Source organism: Mustela erminea, chromosome 3 (assembly GCF_009829155.1).
Source record: "Mustela erminea isolate mMusErm1 chromosome 3, mMusErm1.Pri, whole genome shotgun sequence".
In the NCBI taxonomy this organism is placed as follows: Eukaryota; Metazoa; Chordata; class Mammalia; order Carnivora; family Mustelidae; genus Mustela; species Mustela erminea.
This window is the reverse complement of record NC_045616.1, coordinates 66,889,754-66,907,545: the sequence shown is the minus strand read 5'-3', so window position 1 is coordinate 66,907,545 and position 17,792 is coordinate 66,889,754.

Here is a 17,792-nt window from a genome sequence, read left to right as displayed (position 1 = left end):
GGAATTTTAGATCTTAAAGCCAAATTCTCCCTCTCAGGAGGTGTTCTTAGGCAGTTTGAGTCTCTGCCTGTGGAACCCGAGATGCGCTCCGTGTGTGTGTGTGTGTGTGTGTGTGTGTGTGTGTGTTGTTTTGTGTGAGAGGACGGCTGAGGAGGGAGAGGGAGGAATGGACTTGTATGTTTGCCCAGTAGGCTTCTCAAAGGCTTTCCTGGGGAAGGGAGGAGAACCAGGAATGCAGCTGCGTAGGGGTTGGCCCTGAGATTCCGATGGACATGCCGGGGTCTGTGGGAGCGCATGCACCTGCTGAGCTTTGAGCAGAGGAGGGGTGGCTGGGTATAGACAGCATGAGCCCAGCATGTCAGAGGAAGGGGCAGATGGGGTGCGCCTGCCCAGAAGGCTGAACTTCTCTCACTTCCCTGTTCAGAACTGTTCATTCCCTGGGCACTCTGTGCCTGGTGCTGTTCTCCTCAGCTCAGATCCTTGTCCTCACTGAGTTTCCAGTCTAAGGGGTAAGATAAACATCTAATAAGGAAACAAATCACTTTCAAGATAGTGGTAAGTGCTGGGACAGAACTGGAATTGTGTGATAAAGAAAACAGGCAGTTACTTTGAGTGGCTGGAGAAGGACTGCATGAGGTGGCTTTAGAGCAAAAGATCTAGAAGATGAGAAGAAACATGCAGAGAAGTAGGTGCGGGTCCGGGGGGCAGATGAGATGAGATTAGTGGAGGTCTGTGGCTCACAAAACAAGTACCTGAGGATGGGGAGGGTGGCAAGACCAGGTCCCCCTGGATCTTGGGGGCCGTGAAGAGCATTAGGAATCATTCTGAGTGCAAAGTTAAGGCTTCCAGGGATCTAAGCAGGAGAACAATTCATATGCAAAAAAGATCTAAGTGGCTGCCATATTGGATAATGGGACTTGAAGGGGGCTAGAAGCCCAGCTTATGAGTTCCAGTGTGGGCAGTTGTGTGCTTTCCTCCCCTATAAGCTCATCTCACACTCATTGTCATAGTTTGATGTCCCCTTGTCCCATTCCCAGCTGCATAGTCATTGCTTAAGGGCAAATAAGTGTTGGCAATTCGCAGTCAACAACCCTGCATGCGTAAGGTTCAATCATTGTTTATGGTTAGATAAACTGCAGTGAACCTTTCAAGAAAGGGGTGCTGGCTCTTAGTTTTGTTTTGGCATTTTTTTAAAAAGATTTTATTTACTTATTTGACAGAGAGAGAGAGATCATAAGTAGACAGAGAGGCAGGCAGAGGTGGAGGGGGAAGCAGGTCCCCTGCTGAGCAGAGAGCCTGATGCGGGGCTCGATCCCAGGACTCTGAGATCATGATCTGAGCTGAAGGCAGAAGCTTAACCCACTGAGCCATCTAGGCGCCCCTGGCCCTTAGGTTTTGAGTATTAGTATAGCATCTCTGAGAATGTCTGCTTTGAAGAGATCCTGAGGGGGGAAATTTTTCCCTTTACCCTCTTAGGTTCAGTGAGTGGGGGCCTGCAATTGTGACCACAGACAGATCAACAGGAGAAAAGGCACGCAATTTTTATGAATATTTAACTGGGTGGGAATTCACACAAAAGTGAAACTCAAAGAATCATTTAGGCTCAGGAGTTTATCTACTCTTCTTACCAAAGGAAAGAGGGTGTGGGCTTCATGGGACAATAAATTGTGAGGAAGCGACTAGGAAGTATATGGCCAAGCTATTGGAAGGTGAGGGCTATGTTATTAAGGCTTGTTTCTGAAGGTTCACGTTGGTGATGACTCTCCATCTTTAAAGTTTAGGGTCACTCTCCTCTTTTTGACACAGGAGGGGCTGGTGGGAAACCTTCACAAAGAGAAATTTGTACTTTGGTTTGAAGCAGATATATCCTGTATCTATTGATTCTCAGTGGCTTTCAGCTCCAAGTCTTATCTGAATAATCTTTATGCCAGAGTGGCACATTTTGGGGTAGCATATCCTAATCTCCTTCAAGATCCATGTAGACATAAAAACTCTTTGTATAAAATAATCAGTTATATGAGTTAATAGCCATACCCGTTCCACTCCTGGCCCAGAGAATCAGAATCACAGGTGGATGTCTTGGTAAAAAGATGCAGAGCAGAGCAGTAGTAATAAAACGCTGCCTAATGGTGGATGGGCTGTCATCCCTTCAAGCAAACTTGATATACAACCTTAATACTATGGGAAGCTCCAGCGAAGGACTGTGTATTGCTCAGCTCTTCCGCCTCAGCATCTCAGGAGAGTGGTTGGAGATGGCAGTCCCTGCATGTGTGTGGAGTTAAATTTAATATAGACAGATGTCATAGGGGAAGGTGAGCCATGACTGTCGCTGCTTTTTAGAGGGCAAAGCCCACCGAGATGGGAAGGGTGATTCCAGAACTGGCGGAAGGTGTTGGGGGCAAGATGGGGCTTGGCAGAAAGTGGCTGGGAGAAAGTGCCTTGAGTGACATTTTGGTCTCCTGGGTGACATAACTGTATCTGAAGAAGATGAAAAGATACATATCATGTAGCCTCTTCCCCAAGGGTAACTGTTTCAGGGGACAATATGCAGACCGTTCTGTCATGGTGTTTCAACATTGTGACGAGCTGAGTGGCAAGTGATAGAGTAGTTCTGTGAAATACCTGAAGTATTGTGGATAGGTGGGCAGAATTCAGAGGGTGACAGGGACCACGTGCAGAAATGCGGGAAGGAAGAAAGAGCTCTGATAGAAGGAGACATTTGCCACCTGGGTTCAGACATGTGCAATGAATGTGTGCTTGCAGCTGTTGCAGAAAAACACAAGGAATTTAGAATTAAACCATCTATTCGGAAGAACTTTTCAAAAGTAGGAATTCGGAGATGCTCTATTTAGATTATCAAGGCATGAAAATGGATGTCTTTTCTGATTGGGAATTTAGCGCGTTCCATGTTTGGGGCCCTTCAGATTCATCCTGCCTCACCATTGCAACTCTTTGGGAAAGGTTTTTTTCCTTTAACTAAATTTTAAATTTTAATTCCAGTATACTTAATGTACAATGTTATACTAGTTTCAGGTATACAATATAGTCATTCAGCAATTGTATACAGGGGTGCTTGGGTGACTGAGCTAGTTAAGCATCTGCCTTTGGCTCAGGTCCCGTGGTCCTGGGATCGAGTCCCATGTCTGGCTCCTTGCTCAGTGGGGAGTCTGCTTCTCCCTCTCCCTCTGCCCCCTGCTCATGCTCTCTCTCTCTCTACCTCAAATAAGTAAATAAAATATTTTTTAAAATTGTATTGTATATGTTACTCAGTGCTCATCTAGATAAATGTACTCTTTTTAAAAAAGATTTTATTATAAATAAATAAAATCTTTAAGAAAAAGAGTTAAATAAATATTAACAGAGAGAGAGAGAGATCATAAGTAGGCAGAGAGGTAGGCAGAGAGAGAGGGGGAAGCAGAGAGCAGAGCAGAGAGCAGAGAGCCTGATGCGGGGCTCGATATCAGGACCGAGAGATCCTGACCTGAGCCGAAGGCAGAGGCTTAACCGACCCAGGTGCCTCAAGATAAGTATACTCTTAATCCACATCACCTGTTTCACCTGTCCCCTCCCCCACCTCCCCTCTGGTAATCCTCCATTTGTTCTCTAGAGTTGAGAGTCTGTTTTTTGTTTTGTTTTTGTTTCTTAAATTCCACATTATAAGTGATATCATACAGTATTTGTCTTTCTCTGACTGACTTATTTAGCTTAGCATTCTACTTTTTAGGTCCATCCATGTTTTGTTGCAAATGGCAAGATTTCATTCTTTTTTGAGGCTGAATAATATTCCATCATGTGTGTGTACACACACACAAACACCCCCCCACACACACACACATCTTCTTTATCTTGCCATTTATAGATGGACCCTTGGGCTGCTTCCATAGTTTGGCTATTGTACATAAGGCTGCAATAAACAGATGGGTGCATATGTCTTTTTGAACTATTGTTTTTGTATTCTTTGGGTACACACCCAGTAGAGCAATTACTGGATCATAGGGTAGATTTATTTTTAATTTTTTTTTTTTTGGAGCCTCCATGACGTACTTATAGGGAAGGTATTTTTATGTCCACTTGACGGATGTAGAATCTGAGACTTGGAAGATGGTGTGCTTTGCCAGTACGGGGGGTTGTACCTGTACAGCCCCTAGGTGTCTGGCTTCAGTGCCTTTGCTTTTTTCCATACACCAACTTTCTGATTGCTGATCTTAATAAAATGGCTCAACAATGATCTTTTGGGGGTTTACTTATTCCCTTTCTCATTTTTGTTGTGTTTCCTCCGAAGTCCTGGACCCAGTGGCGCCCTTTTTTTTTTTTAAAATCTTTTATTTAGGGCTGCCTGGGTGGCTGAGTTGGTTAAGCATCTGCCTTTGGCTCAGGTCATGGTCTCGGGTTCCTGGGATGGAGCCCCACATTGGGCTCCCTGCTCGGTGGGGAGTCTGCTTCTCCCTCTGCCTGCTGTTGCCCCTGCTTGTGTTCTCTCTCCCTCTCTCTCTTGCTCTCTCTCTCTAATAAATAAATAGTCTTCAAAAAAATAAAGAATTTATTTGAGAGAGGGAGAGAGAGAGCGAGCAAGCACAAGCAAGGGGAGTGGCAGGCAGAGAGAGAAGCAGACCCTCTGCTGAGCAGGGAGCCCAATGTGGGCTCCATCCCAGAACCCTGAGATCACCATCTGAGTCAAATGCAGACACTTAACCACTGAGTCACCCAGGCACTGCCCCAACACACACCCGCCCCCAGGGGCACATTCTTGTTTAAGGCCTAGTGAACCCTCTTAGGGTCAGGGTCACCAGTCTTAGCTACAGGGATTTCCTGTGCCCTCCCTGCAACCTGAGCCTGTCAGTTAAAGATAAATATGTATAAATGACAATGGATGCCAACTGACAGGAGGCTAGTGTTTACTAGGACATGCTCTCAAGCTCTGCAGTTGTGCTTTCTTTCTTCAGTTTTGCTGGTTGATCCCAGAAGGAAAGAGAACCCTACATCATCTGAGGACCCAGTGTAGGAAAAACTATGGGAGGAAACCAAGGCTGTTGTCATACATTCAGAGGATTCCATTTTAAATCAGTTGTCCTCATTTTAAAATCAGAAGTTTCATGTAAAAATCCAAATTTTTATCTCCTCTTGAAAAACTAGAAGTTCTACCACTATCTGTTGGCTTGTATCTGGGCCTTACCTTACTTGCTGGCCCCCACTGATAGCTGGGTTTGCAACCCCTAGGCTAGAATAAAGGAATGGTTAGAAATGCTCAGTTCAGTGCAGTAGGCACCAGGACAGCCATACTGCTCGTGGAGAGTGAGAACCTTCCATCTTTCACCTGTGTATCTTTGAAAGGGCCGTTGCCTGGACGCCACCCCAGGACAATTGAATCAGAATGTCTGATGTTGGGTATTGTTTGAAAAGCTCCCAAGGTGGTTCTGATTTGCAGCCCAGTTAAGAAACTCTGTTTAGGGGTTCCACATAAATGACACTCACACCTTGGGTCTCTGTCAGAGAAAAGGGTTTATGAAGTCTTGAATGCAAAATTGGTTTCTTCTAGTCTCTCAGCTCCTTTTGGGAAGCCCCTTCGTTTGTCCTGATTTACACCTGTGTAATTGGACTTTTAGAAAATTTATGTCCACATCTCTGGAGCTAAGATGTGTTTTTGCAGAATCCTGGAGAAAGAAAATAGACAAGAAAGGAACAAAGTGTTATTTCCAAGTATTTGAAATTCTTGGACCTCTAGACTATCATACGGCAAATCTTAAGAAATCCTAGGAAATAGGTAATGGCTTCTGGAGGCTACTTGCTCTTTTCTGTGCACCCTTGTTCTAGAAAGAAAACATAATGATAAAAAACATAAAACAAACTTGACAGGTTCTTTTGGAGACTTTTTCATCCCCTGAGGAGAAATTTCATTTGCAAGCACTGGGAGAGATTGGTCTCTGTGGGTATCTGACGGCTGCCATGGGCAAAGCTACAGTTATAGTCCATTCCGACCCCCTTGCAGGACCCTAGGCGAAGGCTGTGTCCATCAGCAGTGCCTTCTTCTGGGGCCACCCTGGTCAGCAGTGCAAATGGCAGAAAATGACATTTGCATCTGGGCAAAAAAGCATTATAAATGCTAATAGCTGTGCCTTGTCAGGGTCTCTCCATGTCAGTGAGGCATAGTAGGCTTGTGTCTGCCGAAGGTGAGATCTTTGTTCTTGCACTAGTCAGAGTTCCCTTATAGACCCCTTTGATTTCTTGGGAGATCTTCCGGGGGTGCCTACAGGAGGACCTCTGTCCAGAGTTGACAGTCTGTGTCATGAGACAGAGTTCCATTCATACTGGGAAAGTCAAAGCTAGCACTTGGGGACTCAGCCTGACCTATTTGCAGTTTCCAATAAAAAATGACGTAGTTCGTCAGGGAACCATGGGGATCTTTTTATGATACTTGAAAAAATTTTTTAGATTTTTTTTTTTTTTAATTTCTCTTCTGCTCCCTCGTTTCTCACTTCGTTTTCTGGAACAGTGATAAACTTGATAAAGTAAATGATCTCATCCAACTTCCTTCCCACTGGTCTGCAGACCTGGATCCAGTTTATTAAATTATCAATTTTATCGCCTATAGAGTAGGGAACACAGTATCTGTCTAACGTGGACAAAAATGAGTCTTTCATCAAGATTTAATTACTATTACGGTTACTATTTTGGGGGCTTATCTCTGTCCATCAAGTATTCTTAGAAAGCTCCTTGGGGCGTGTTCATGACCCCTTAATTAAGGGGACATCAGTCTATCCTGGATCACCTATCAAGCTGCTCGTGTTTTATGAGGGAGGGTATTGGCATCCTGAAAAGACCTGGCCTTGGAGTTCTTTGTAGGGCAAAGTGTGTTTCCAGAGACCTCACCAGATGATGCAGAAAGCCCCACAGCTCTGCTTCCTAACCAGGGGGTTATATTAGAATCAGTTGGGGTGACGTTTTCAAGCTACCTGTGCTCCACTGCTCTCCTCCACAGATGTCCAGGTGCCTCAGGCTTTGGGGGTGGGGTATAAAGCATATGCAGTTTCCCAAAAAAACATTTCTAGTTGATTCTGATCCTTTCTCCTCAGGTTGGGTACAACTTACCTTAGGGTAAATTGAAGGTTCTCTCTATCTGGCCTCACCTCTGATGTATAGTGTTCCAGAGATAGTCTGTTTGAAAAATGTCTGTCAACTGATGAGTAAAGATTGAAGACAGAAGAGTAGAGACGTCAGCATTTCTGTGTGATGCCCGAGGGTTCCCCTGAAGAACTCCCAGCTTGGACATTTACTTGTCAAGAACACTTCTCCCTTCTTTTCTGCTCAAACAATCCTACCCTTCAAAGTCTAACTCCTATTATGACCTACCTTTGATTGCCCCTAGCCTAAAGAGCTTCTCTTTCTGCACTTTTAATTCAGTCATTGTCTGGATGATTTATGTGACAATTCAATTAACAACTGATGACCTAGCTCCTGTGTCAGTTGAATGCAATTTGTCTTGTATTGCTATTTAATTTTTCCACTTACCACTGTCTGGTGGAAAGAGCACTGATCTGAATTTTCATTCTGGCTTTATTGCTAACTGCATATCCTAGGCAAGATAGGTAACCTTTCTGGGCTTCAGAGCCACAGTTATAAAATTCTGCAGTTCTCTCTCTTGTCTTACCACTCAAGCTTAGGTTCTTGCTCAACTTATGTTCATTTAATTTTACTTTTTTGGACAATCATTGTAATACAGTTTCTAATAAGGTTCCCATTAATCCCTGGCCCCTGATATTCATGACTTGTGTCATTTCCTGCCCTTTAGCATGGGCAGAACCCCGGGAATAGAATATGGCAAAAGTATGAGAGGTCACTTCTGACATCTTGCCAATATCCACTGAGTTATCTTGGAGGAGGATTCTGCCTCTGTTGAACCTTGAGGTGACTGCAGCCCCAGTCATGTTAAACCTTATGACCACAACCTGTGCAGTTGCTGAAAGAGATGATTTAGCTAAGCCATGCTTGGATTCTTGACCCACAGAAATGGTGAGATAATAAAGACATGTCTTCAGCCACTAAATGTTGGGGTAATGTGTTATGCAGCACAGATGGCTAGTACTATCTATAAGATGGGTTGATAGGTATGGTAATCTATATACTTGGGTTTGCCAGATAAAGCTAAATTTAAAAGTATTAAAATAAATAAATAAAATCTAAAAAAAGATTATGTTGCAGTAACAAAAGACTCCAAAAATCTCATCAGCTTAAATCCACAGAATTTCTCACTCACAATGTATGTCCCTGAAGCCTGGTTGTAGCTCTGCTCAGCATTTTCTTCTCTCCAGAACTTTCCATAACACAGACTGACAGAGCTGGCTCTATCTGGAACATTGCTAATCAGCATGGAAGAGGGAAAAAGAAAGCAGGGCAAAGTGTGCACTCGTTTTTAAAGCTTCCCCATGAAAACAGTGCCTCCTACTTTTGCTTGTATCTCATTGGTCAGAGTGAGTCACATGGCCACATAGAAGTTAGAAAGGATATACTTTTGTAGGAGTCCAAAGTATAATCCTCCTCCAGGAAGGGCCACTAAATGCTTGTGAAGAGTAACACATAACAGACCATCGCACAGCAGTTCAGGGGTGGAGGAGACATAGACTGACATGATACACACCACAGCCTCAGATGAGTAGGGGCCCTAGAACCTGTCCACGAGGAGAGTATGATTGAAGAGCTGTGTTTCCTAGAGAAGGGTAGAAAATGAAGGTAGTATTAGGCAGTAAGGAAAATTGAGGATTTTTAAAAAAGTATTCCCATAATCTCCATTGTTTTCTCCCTAAGATCCCCATAAATCATGAACTTTCTATGGCAAATGCAGCTTTAAGACACCCCCCCACTCTGTACCTCTCTTCTGATGAGATTTCCCTCCCTAAGATCTTTAAGCTTCTACTATCCAGACATGTAAGAGCTTCACTTGTCTGTAATCCCATTCATAAAGTTAAACTGGGTTTCTAAACACCTGTCTTCCTGTAGTCCGTTAAGAGGAGAAGAAAGCTTGATACATGACCTTGGGCAAACCTGCCATTCTCTGGGCTCTTCTCAAATTTGTACTCTAATCTCACCTTCTTGAGTAATAACCACAGTCCCTCTGGGCTTTCCGAATATATGAGGAGAGCTTAAGGAATGATTCCTAGCCCATTCATCTCAGAGGCCTTACAGGCTGGCTTTATAGAGGCACTTTGATGGGAAGGGCTCAGATCTGAATGTCAATACATCTAGCTTGCAGAACAAGAAAAGTTGGGCCTCACTTAGCTGGTAAGCCATGCCAACATGATGGCTCTTTTGTTAAAACCAGAACCAGGTTAAACTTCTGCTGATGCACAGCAGAGAAATGTCAGGGCTGCAGATTACCTAAAGACTACAGGAGGGTCTTGTCCAGGATCCTTTTTTCCCATAAAATATACTTTTGCCCTTAGGCCCTGCCTCTTTGGATCATGCCAGATGGCATTCTTTTTCTCCTGAGGTTATAGTTTATGTCAGGAGAAATAGATTTCACTTCAATGAGTTCTCAAGGAGGCATAGAAAAGTCCCAGAATCATGACTGTAAAAGTGACCTTAGATGCTATCAAAACCAAACACTGCCCAGCACAGGAGTCATGTCTGTGATCTGGAGACTGTTGATCAGAAACAGGTTTTAAATTTCCCAAGATTCTTTAGGATTTGACCCTATCCCAGTTTTCTTTCCATATCGCTCCATAGGGAGTATGTGGGAAAAACACTGGAGTCCGTAAGAAGGGGATGGAGACCATAGCATTCTTCCTAGTGACAGCAAGTTTTGTCCTTGGCATAAGTTGTCCATTTTTCCCCCGAAGTACCCTTAATTGTTGGAGGAAATGTTGAGAGAGGCCAGAGTCTGAACCCCAGAAATTTACATCTGAAACGGACTACCTGTGAAACAAATTTATCACTCTCTGGCATACTTTTTCCCTGATAAGAGGGAAATAATGGTGCTTTTAGATAGTAAATTGGCAGTACTTTTAAATTACTCGATGAATCTCTTCTGTAATAAATTGTGTAGCTGCCTGCAGGTCATTAAACTGCTGTCTGAGTATTAGCTTTCATTTCATAGCACCTAACTTTCTCCTCCTCAACTGTGTATCGGGTACCATGCTAAATACTGGGGGTACCAAGGTGATTACATGTATTCTTTGCCATCAAGGGTTTCTTTGTCTAGCTAGTGAGATAGTCAGATGATAATATACTGCATGTTGGGTGTTTTAGTAAGTACATGTATAAAGGTTTATGGAAATGAAGACAAGGTAAACCTGATGGTATGATGGCCAGTGGATGACAAAGGTGTCTGATAAGACAGATAAGATAGGTCTTGAAACATGAGCTTTTTATTTTATTTTTAAAAGATTTTATTTATTTATTTGACAGAGATTACAAGTAGGCAGAGAGGCAAGCAGAGACAGAGAGAGGGGGAAGCAGGCTCCCCGCCAAGCAGAGAGCCCAATGCGGGGCTCGATCCCAGGACCCTGGGATCATGACCCGAGCTGAAGGCAGAGGCTTTAACCCACTGAGCCACCCAGGTGCCCTAAAACATGAGCTTTTTAGATGTTCAAGGCATGGGAAGGATGTTGCAGGCATAGAGAAGGGCATGGACAAAGGCAGAGATATGAACGTTCAGAATGCACATGGTTGTCAGTGCGTTCCTCTCACGGTAACACTACACTCCCTTTTACTTGGGTTGAGCCACTTTACTAGTTCTTCGGGCAAATGAGTTGGAAACCAGTGAAATATCACTTCTGGGCCAAAGCTTTTAATAGCTTGTTCAAGACTTTCTAGAGCTCTTTTGGCACCTCCCTCTCTGGAACACAACCAGCAATATCAGACCTGGTGATATTCTGTCATTCTTGGTCCCTGAGTGGCCATGATGAACGCAGTACTTCATTAACCCCGATACACATGTAAGGTGAGTGAGAAGTACATCTGCTTTTTCTCAGGTCACCAAGATTTTGGAGTTGTTTGTTATAGTAGCATAACCCACTCTATTCCTCTCATTCAGTACAGAAGTAAGAAGTAATTATCCTATATCCATCAAATAAAATAGAAGATAATCTGCTAGGACTGGTTGGGAGTGGAGAAAAAGGAGATTGGAAATACGGGCCAAGATCAAACTATGAGAAACTTTGACACCATGCTGGAGAAGTCAACTTGAAATTATAGCCAACGAGCAGCCATTGAAGGATTCACATTGCTCTCTGTTAAGTCACATAGTTCATCTCTTAAGGCATCCTAGTCAGCTACTTTAGTACTGATGTACACTTCCTACAAGTTTAGGTGCTCTGGATCCAGAAATGTTAGAGGAGACGACGGGATACCTGTGGCATAGAAAGTGTGGGCTAGGTGTGCCATTCCTTCTGCTGCACTCCGGGTGTGCTGTGCAAAAGAAGCCAGAGAAAGATTTCTTTGTCCTGGGGCAAGTATCTTTTCATTACTGATACCTCCCTATATCTGACATGGGCTACTTTTATTAGGCAGACCTTTTAGGTAAAAAAGTTTGCTTTTAGTGTTAGTGTTTTGAAAATGGAATTCTTTGGATTCACCTGTGTTTCTACTTCCTGTTCATTGGAATGATTTATTGCTGCTCTGAATTTCCCTTTTCTGCTCTACTGTTCCTTTTCGGTCTTGTTTACCCAGCTTTTACATTATCTATGTACCCTAACCCCCAGCATCCCAGGCAACTCAGTTTCCCTAGATGTCCTTGCTTCTGAGTCTTTGCATATATTGTCTATCTGCCCCCAAGACTCCAGAGCGGGATGTTTGTTATTGTTGAAATTCTACCTTCCCTCTAAGACACTGTAGTTCATACACTATTTTTCATGATGTTTTTTCTCTCTAATGGGAATTAATCTCTGACTTCTTGGGGCTTCCCTATCTCTATTAGGACCCTGACCTCACTGAATTTTTATAGCTATGATAAGACCCAAATATCAAGGGCAAGAACTGTGTCTTATTTATCTCCACAGTCCTCATAATACTTAGCAGTGCTATGAACATATTGAATATTGAGACTTTTTAAAAATCGAAAGCTTTGAAATTGAAAGTTTTTTTTTTCTAAGTTGGCTCCATTCCTGCATGGAGTCCAACATGGGGCTTAAACCCCTGATCCCGAGATTAAGACTTGGGCTGAGATCAAGAGTCAGGTGCTTAATTGACTGACTCAACCAGGCACCCTGAAATCAAAAGTTTTAAAATTGAAATCTTTAAAAAATTAATGGAAAGTTTTGTCTAATTTCTCTGCTTTAGTTCCTTCATGAGCTGTCTGTAAAGCATGTAGTCTTTCCTATATCTCCAGCACATCCCAGTTGAGCATCAACTCCAAGTGTCCTTTATTTGCACATTATATTCTTCCAATTAGTGATAAAGATGTTTGGTTAGAATAAAGGGAGCAGGGGCACCTGAGTGGCTCAGTGGGTTAAAGCCTCTACCTTCGGCTTGGGTCATGATCTCAGGGTCCTGGGATCGAGCCCCGCATTGCGCTCTCTGCTCAGTGGGGAGCCTGCTTCCCCACCCCTGCCTGCCTCTCTGCCTACTTGTGAATAAATAAAATATTTAAAAAAAAATAAAGGGAGCAAAATTAAATTTTAATTTAATTAAATCAGAAAAATTTAATTCCAGTATAGTTAACATACAGCATTATATTAGTTGCTGTGTATAATGGAGTGATTCAACACTTCCATGCGTTACTCAGTGCTTACCGTCATAAGCATATTTTCAACCCCCTTCACCCCTTTTTGGCACCCCACCCACACACCTTCCCTCTGGTAACTATCAGTTTGTTCTCTGTAGTTAAGAGTCTATTTTATGCCTGGGTGGCTCAGTTGGTTAAGCAGCTGCCTTCGGCTCAGGTCATGATCCTAGCGTCCTGGGATCGAGTCCCACATCGGGCTCCTTGCTTGGCAGGGAGCCTGCTTCTCCCTCTGCCTCTGCCTGCCATTCTGTCTGCCTGTGCTTGCTTGCTCTCCCTCTCTCTCTGACAAATAAATAAAATCTTTAAAAAAAAAAAAAAAAGAGTCTATTTTATGTTTTATCCCTTTTTTTTTCTTCTGCTTGTTTGTTTTGTTTCTTAAATTCCACATATAAGTAAAATCATAAGGTATTTGTCTTCCTCTGATTGACCTACTTCATTTAACATTATACTCTTTAGATCCATCCATGTTGTTACAAATGGCAAGATTTCATTCTTTGTTCATGGCTGAGTGATATTCTACTGTATGTGTGTATCACTTCTTCTTTATCCATTCATCTGCGGAGAAACACTTGAGCTGTTTCCATTTTTCAGCAATTGTAAATAATGCTGCAACAAACACGGGTACATACATTTTTTGGGAAAGATTTTATTTATTTATTTGACACACAAAGAGAGATCACAAGTAGGCAGAGAGGCAGGCAGAGACAGCGAAGTGGAAGCAGGCTCCCCACTGAGCAGAGAGCCCGATGTGAGGCTTGATCCCAGGACCCTGAGATCATGACCTGAGCCAAAGGCAGATGCTCAACCAACTGAGCCACCCAGGCGCCCGTACATATATCTTTTTGATTAGTGTTCTTGTATTCTTTGTGTAAATACCCAGTAGTGAAATTACTAGATCATATGGTAATTCTATTTTTCTTTCCTTCTTTCCTTCTTTCTTTCTTTCTTTCTTTTTTTTTTTTTTGAGGCAGATAAAGGTTTGTTTTATTGAATAACTGATCTGTGTAATTGCTGAGGCCACTTTGTATAGCCTAGTTATCCAGAAGCTTCTTGTGTGCCTTTTCTGCCTCAGCTCATGGATGTGTTTGATGAAAATACACTTGTTTTTGAACAGGTTACCCTTCACTTTCAGGTATAGGCTGTGATACAGTTGGCCGTCAGTCTTCTTAGATTCAAGCTGTTACCTGAGCAGGCACACAGAATTCTCATCCTCCTTATCCAGGTCACCTTCTCAGACATTTGAGCCTTGGCAGTACCTTTTCTCTTACTGATGCCCATATGCCTGTCTTCCGCCAGACCAAAATGTTTCTCCAGCCCTTGAGTCTGGGAATGGATAGTTACAGGCTTCTGGATGATCAGCCCATCCTTGATCAGTTTCCAGATCTACTGATGGGAATTGACATTGGTAATTTCATTGAGGTCCAATCAGGCCTTTTTTTTGGCCACAGTGGAGGACACTGGAAGGAAGCCTCTTAAACTTGAGCATGCTTATGGCTGTAGCCACATCAGTAAAAGGAAAGTATTTTTAACTTTTTGAGGAGCCTCCATACTGTTTCGCATAGTGGCTGTACCAGTTTGCACTCATAACAACTGTGCAAGAGTGTTCCTTTTTCTCCACATCTTTGCTCACACTTGTTTTTTCCTTTATTTTTGATTTTAGCTATTCTGATAGGTATGAGGTGATATCTCGTGGTTTTGATTTATACTTCCCTAATGATGAGTGATGATAAACATCTTTTCATGTATATGTTGGCTATCTATACTTCTTCTTTGGAGAAATATCGGTTCATGTCTTCTCATTTTTAAGTTGGGTTTTTTGTTTTTTGGGTGTTGAGTTGTATCATTTCTTTTTATATTTTGGATCCTAATCCATTATCAGATATGTAATTTGCAAATATCTTCTCACATTCCATTGGTTGTCTTTTAGTTTTGTTGATTGTTTCCTTTCCTATGTAGAAGCTTTTAATTTTGATGCAGTCCCAGTTGTTCATTTTTGCTTTTGTTCTCCTGGCCCAAACGGAGAAAGTTTTGCTGTTAGACAATACTTGGTTGGCAGAAGGATGGAAAGGGGTTTAATGGATAACAAAGTAGGTTGATATTTGAGCAATAAGACAATCCAAAAGACCAAGTGTTATTTTAGGCCATACAGGAAAAGAAATGACTCAAAATTTGAAGAAGGAGGGAGAGAAAAGTACTAGTAGCCTACTTCATCTTAGGAGGAGTGGTTAAGAGAGTTTGTCTGAAGTATATCTCCGTGGATACAAGCTGGTCACTGATTCTATTTTGTGAGATGATCTGCTTCCTTTTTCTATATCTGAGATGAGAAATAGTAACTAGATCCAATTACAAACTTTTCTTGCTTGGGGCATCAAAGGTTTTTTTTTTGTTTGTTTGTTTGTTTTTTCCTGACGGAGTCATTATAAATTAGCAAAAATACAGAAATTCTCCTAACAGTGCATGATGTATGAACTGTACGACATCTCATACTTTTGTGCTCTGCCTTGTTTTAACTTATATAAATTGTCTCAGGAAGAAAACTGCCTACATCTTACCATATCACATGCTTCCTAAAGACAGTTTATTAAATAATTCTGTTCAGAGATGAAAAAAGCATGGTGATATCTAAATGACCAAGATACCTCTGGGTGGCTTCACAGGATTGGGGTCGTTTTCCAAACCCATCCACTAAATGTAGTATCCTCCTTACATGAAGATAAGCACCAACCTAACATCAGTAGAATTAGAATTTTTGAGTATTTTTCTTTTTCTTTTTTTTTTTTTTAAAGATTTTATTTATTTATTTGATGGAGAGAGATCACAAGTAGACAGAGAAGCAGGCAGAGAGAGAAAGAGAGAGGGAAGCAGGCTCCCTGCTGAGCAGAGAGGCCCTGATGTGGGGCTTGATCCCAGGACCCTGAGATCATGACCTGAGCTGAAGGCAGCGGCTTAACCCACTGAGCCACCCAGGCACCCCTTGAGTATTTTTCAATAGAAGTAGCACAAAAGGAAGGTTATTGCTTGTGTCTGGATAGAACACAATATGAGAGAAATTATTGCATTGGGAATAATTCCATCTCTGCAGAAGAATGGACAAAAACCTCATTAGGGCTATATTCCTTCCAAAGTTTAGAATGTTTTTATTGCTGGAGATCATTTTTTACAATGAGTGCCAATATGTCTCTGTAAGGTTTAAACAGTAAAATGTGCAGCCACTAAAGTTTTACTGTATGGAATCTAAAGGAATGTGTAAAAGGCAGACCTGAGGGAGGTATTGGATTAATTTTCAAGTTAGACTGACCTTAAGGAAGAAATATTGTGATGCTGTTAATATGCATAATATTAACATATTCCTCATCAGGTAATTACTTCTTGAACTGCTTTCCGGTGTGCATTTGAGTAACAATTAAATACTTGACAAATGAAATAAGAAAACACATATTATATATTAACTATTCCAGTGACTTGTATCACCTGCCAAGGAGTAAATCTGTGGGATAATAAATTGGTAGATACTTTAGATTGGGTGGTCAAGGACATTTAAATTGACATTTAAATGATAAGGAGCAGTCAGCTATTTAGAAATGTAGGTTCACCTTTCTAGGTAAGGTAAGGGCAACCTCAAAGTGGGAATGAGCTTGACCTGTTAGAGGACCAAGAAGAAGGCCCCTGAGATTAGAGTGGAGGGCCTGAGGCAGAATGGTAGGACATGAAAGTGGAAAGAGGTGCAGGTAATGTAGTACTTTGTAAGTCAGGTTGAGGAATTTAGATTCAGTACTTAGTAAGATGGGAAACCATCAGTATATTTTAAGGGTTTAAAAACACTCTACCTGGTCACAAATTATGGATTAGAGGAAGGCAAGAGAAGATGTGATGGAACTGGAAGTAGGCAAGATGTAGGTTGGGGCAACTGTCCAGAACTGGGGTGGTAGTAATGGGGATGGAGAAAAGTGAATGGGGTTCGAAGGGGTTGAAACAAAGAAGGTATGGTGAAAGAAGCCAGGTGGGCAGGCAATTAAGACAAGCCCCTATGTCTAAGTAGGGAAAACAACACTTCTCCTACAGGAACTTTGGTTTGCATTCAAGCTGTTAAGGACCCTCACTTTGAAAAAAAAAAACAAAAAACTTGTCTTCCCAAGTCACTGAGGACTTGGCTCATCTGTGCCTTCTGATCTCTAGAGATTTTTCCATAATCAAGGTCTTGGATTTTTCACTCCCTTTGCTTTCTTTCTAGACAGGCTTCTTGGATATCAGGAGTGGGTGGTAGGTAACAGAGCATCCAGGGATAGCAAATTTGCTCTAAGGAACAGTTGAGATAATGCACGCAGCCACGTACCTGGGCAGTATCACAATTCACCAAGGAGAGGCAGGGAGGCTTAGTGCTTATTGTGCTCCGGGCTAGAAGTTTTACATATCAAATTTCCTTCCCCTCTTGTGAGAACTTGTGAGGTGCATTTTTTAAATACCAATTTTAGGGGGACCTGGGTGGCTCAGTGGTATAAGTCTCTGCCTTCGGCTCAGGTCATGATCTCAGGGTCCTGGGGTTGAGTCCCTCATTGGGCTCTCTGCTCAGCAGAGAGTGTGCTTCCCCCACCCTCTCTCTGCCTGCCTCTTTGCCTACTTGCGATCTCTGTCAAATAAATAAAGAAAATCTTTAAAAAATAAAATAAATAACAGTTTTACGAGAGAGAGAGAGAGAGAAAAAGAGAGAGAAGTAGAGAGACAGAGACACTCAAATAGGTTTTTTATTTTGCCCAGAGGCACACAGCTTATAAGTGGTGGAGCCAGGACTGGAATCAGAATGTGTCTCTCTGTGCTCCCTACACTACCCCTGAATTGGAGTTAGTCTGTTTTCCTTCTTTTCTCATTACCACATAGATTCCATGAAGAACACATCCTGAGGAAGGCCATGGTTTCTCTTTGTTATGTTTACTATGTTTGCCTCCCCTAGCCCACATGTGCCTAGTAAAATGCTCAGCAGACAAACCTGCCAGGAGGCAACACCTCCTACTTGCTGCCACATACGGGGCTGGGGTGAGAGGCAAGGCAAGCCTGGTGAGGTGGATTGCTTTGCTGCTGT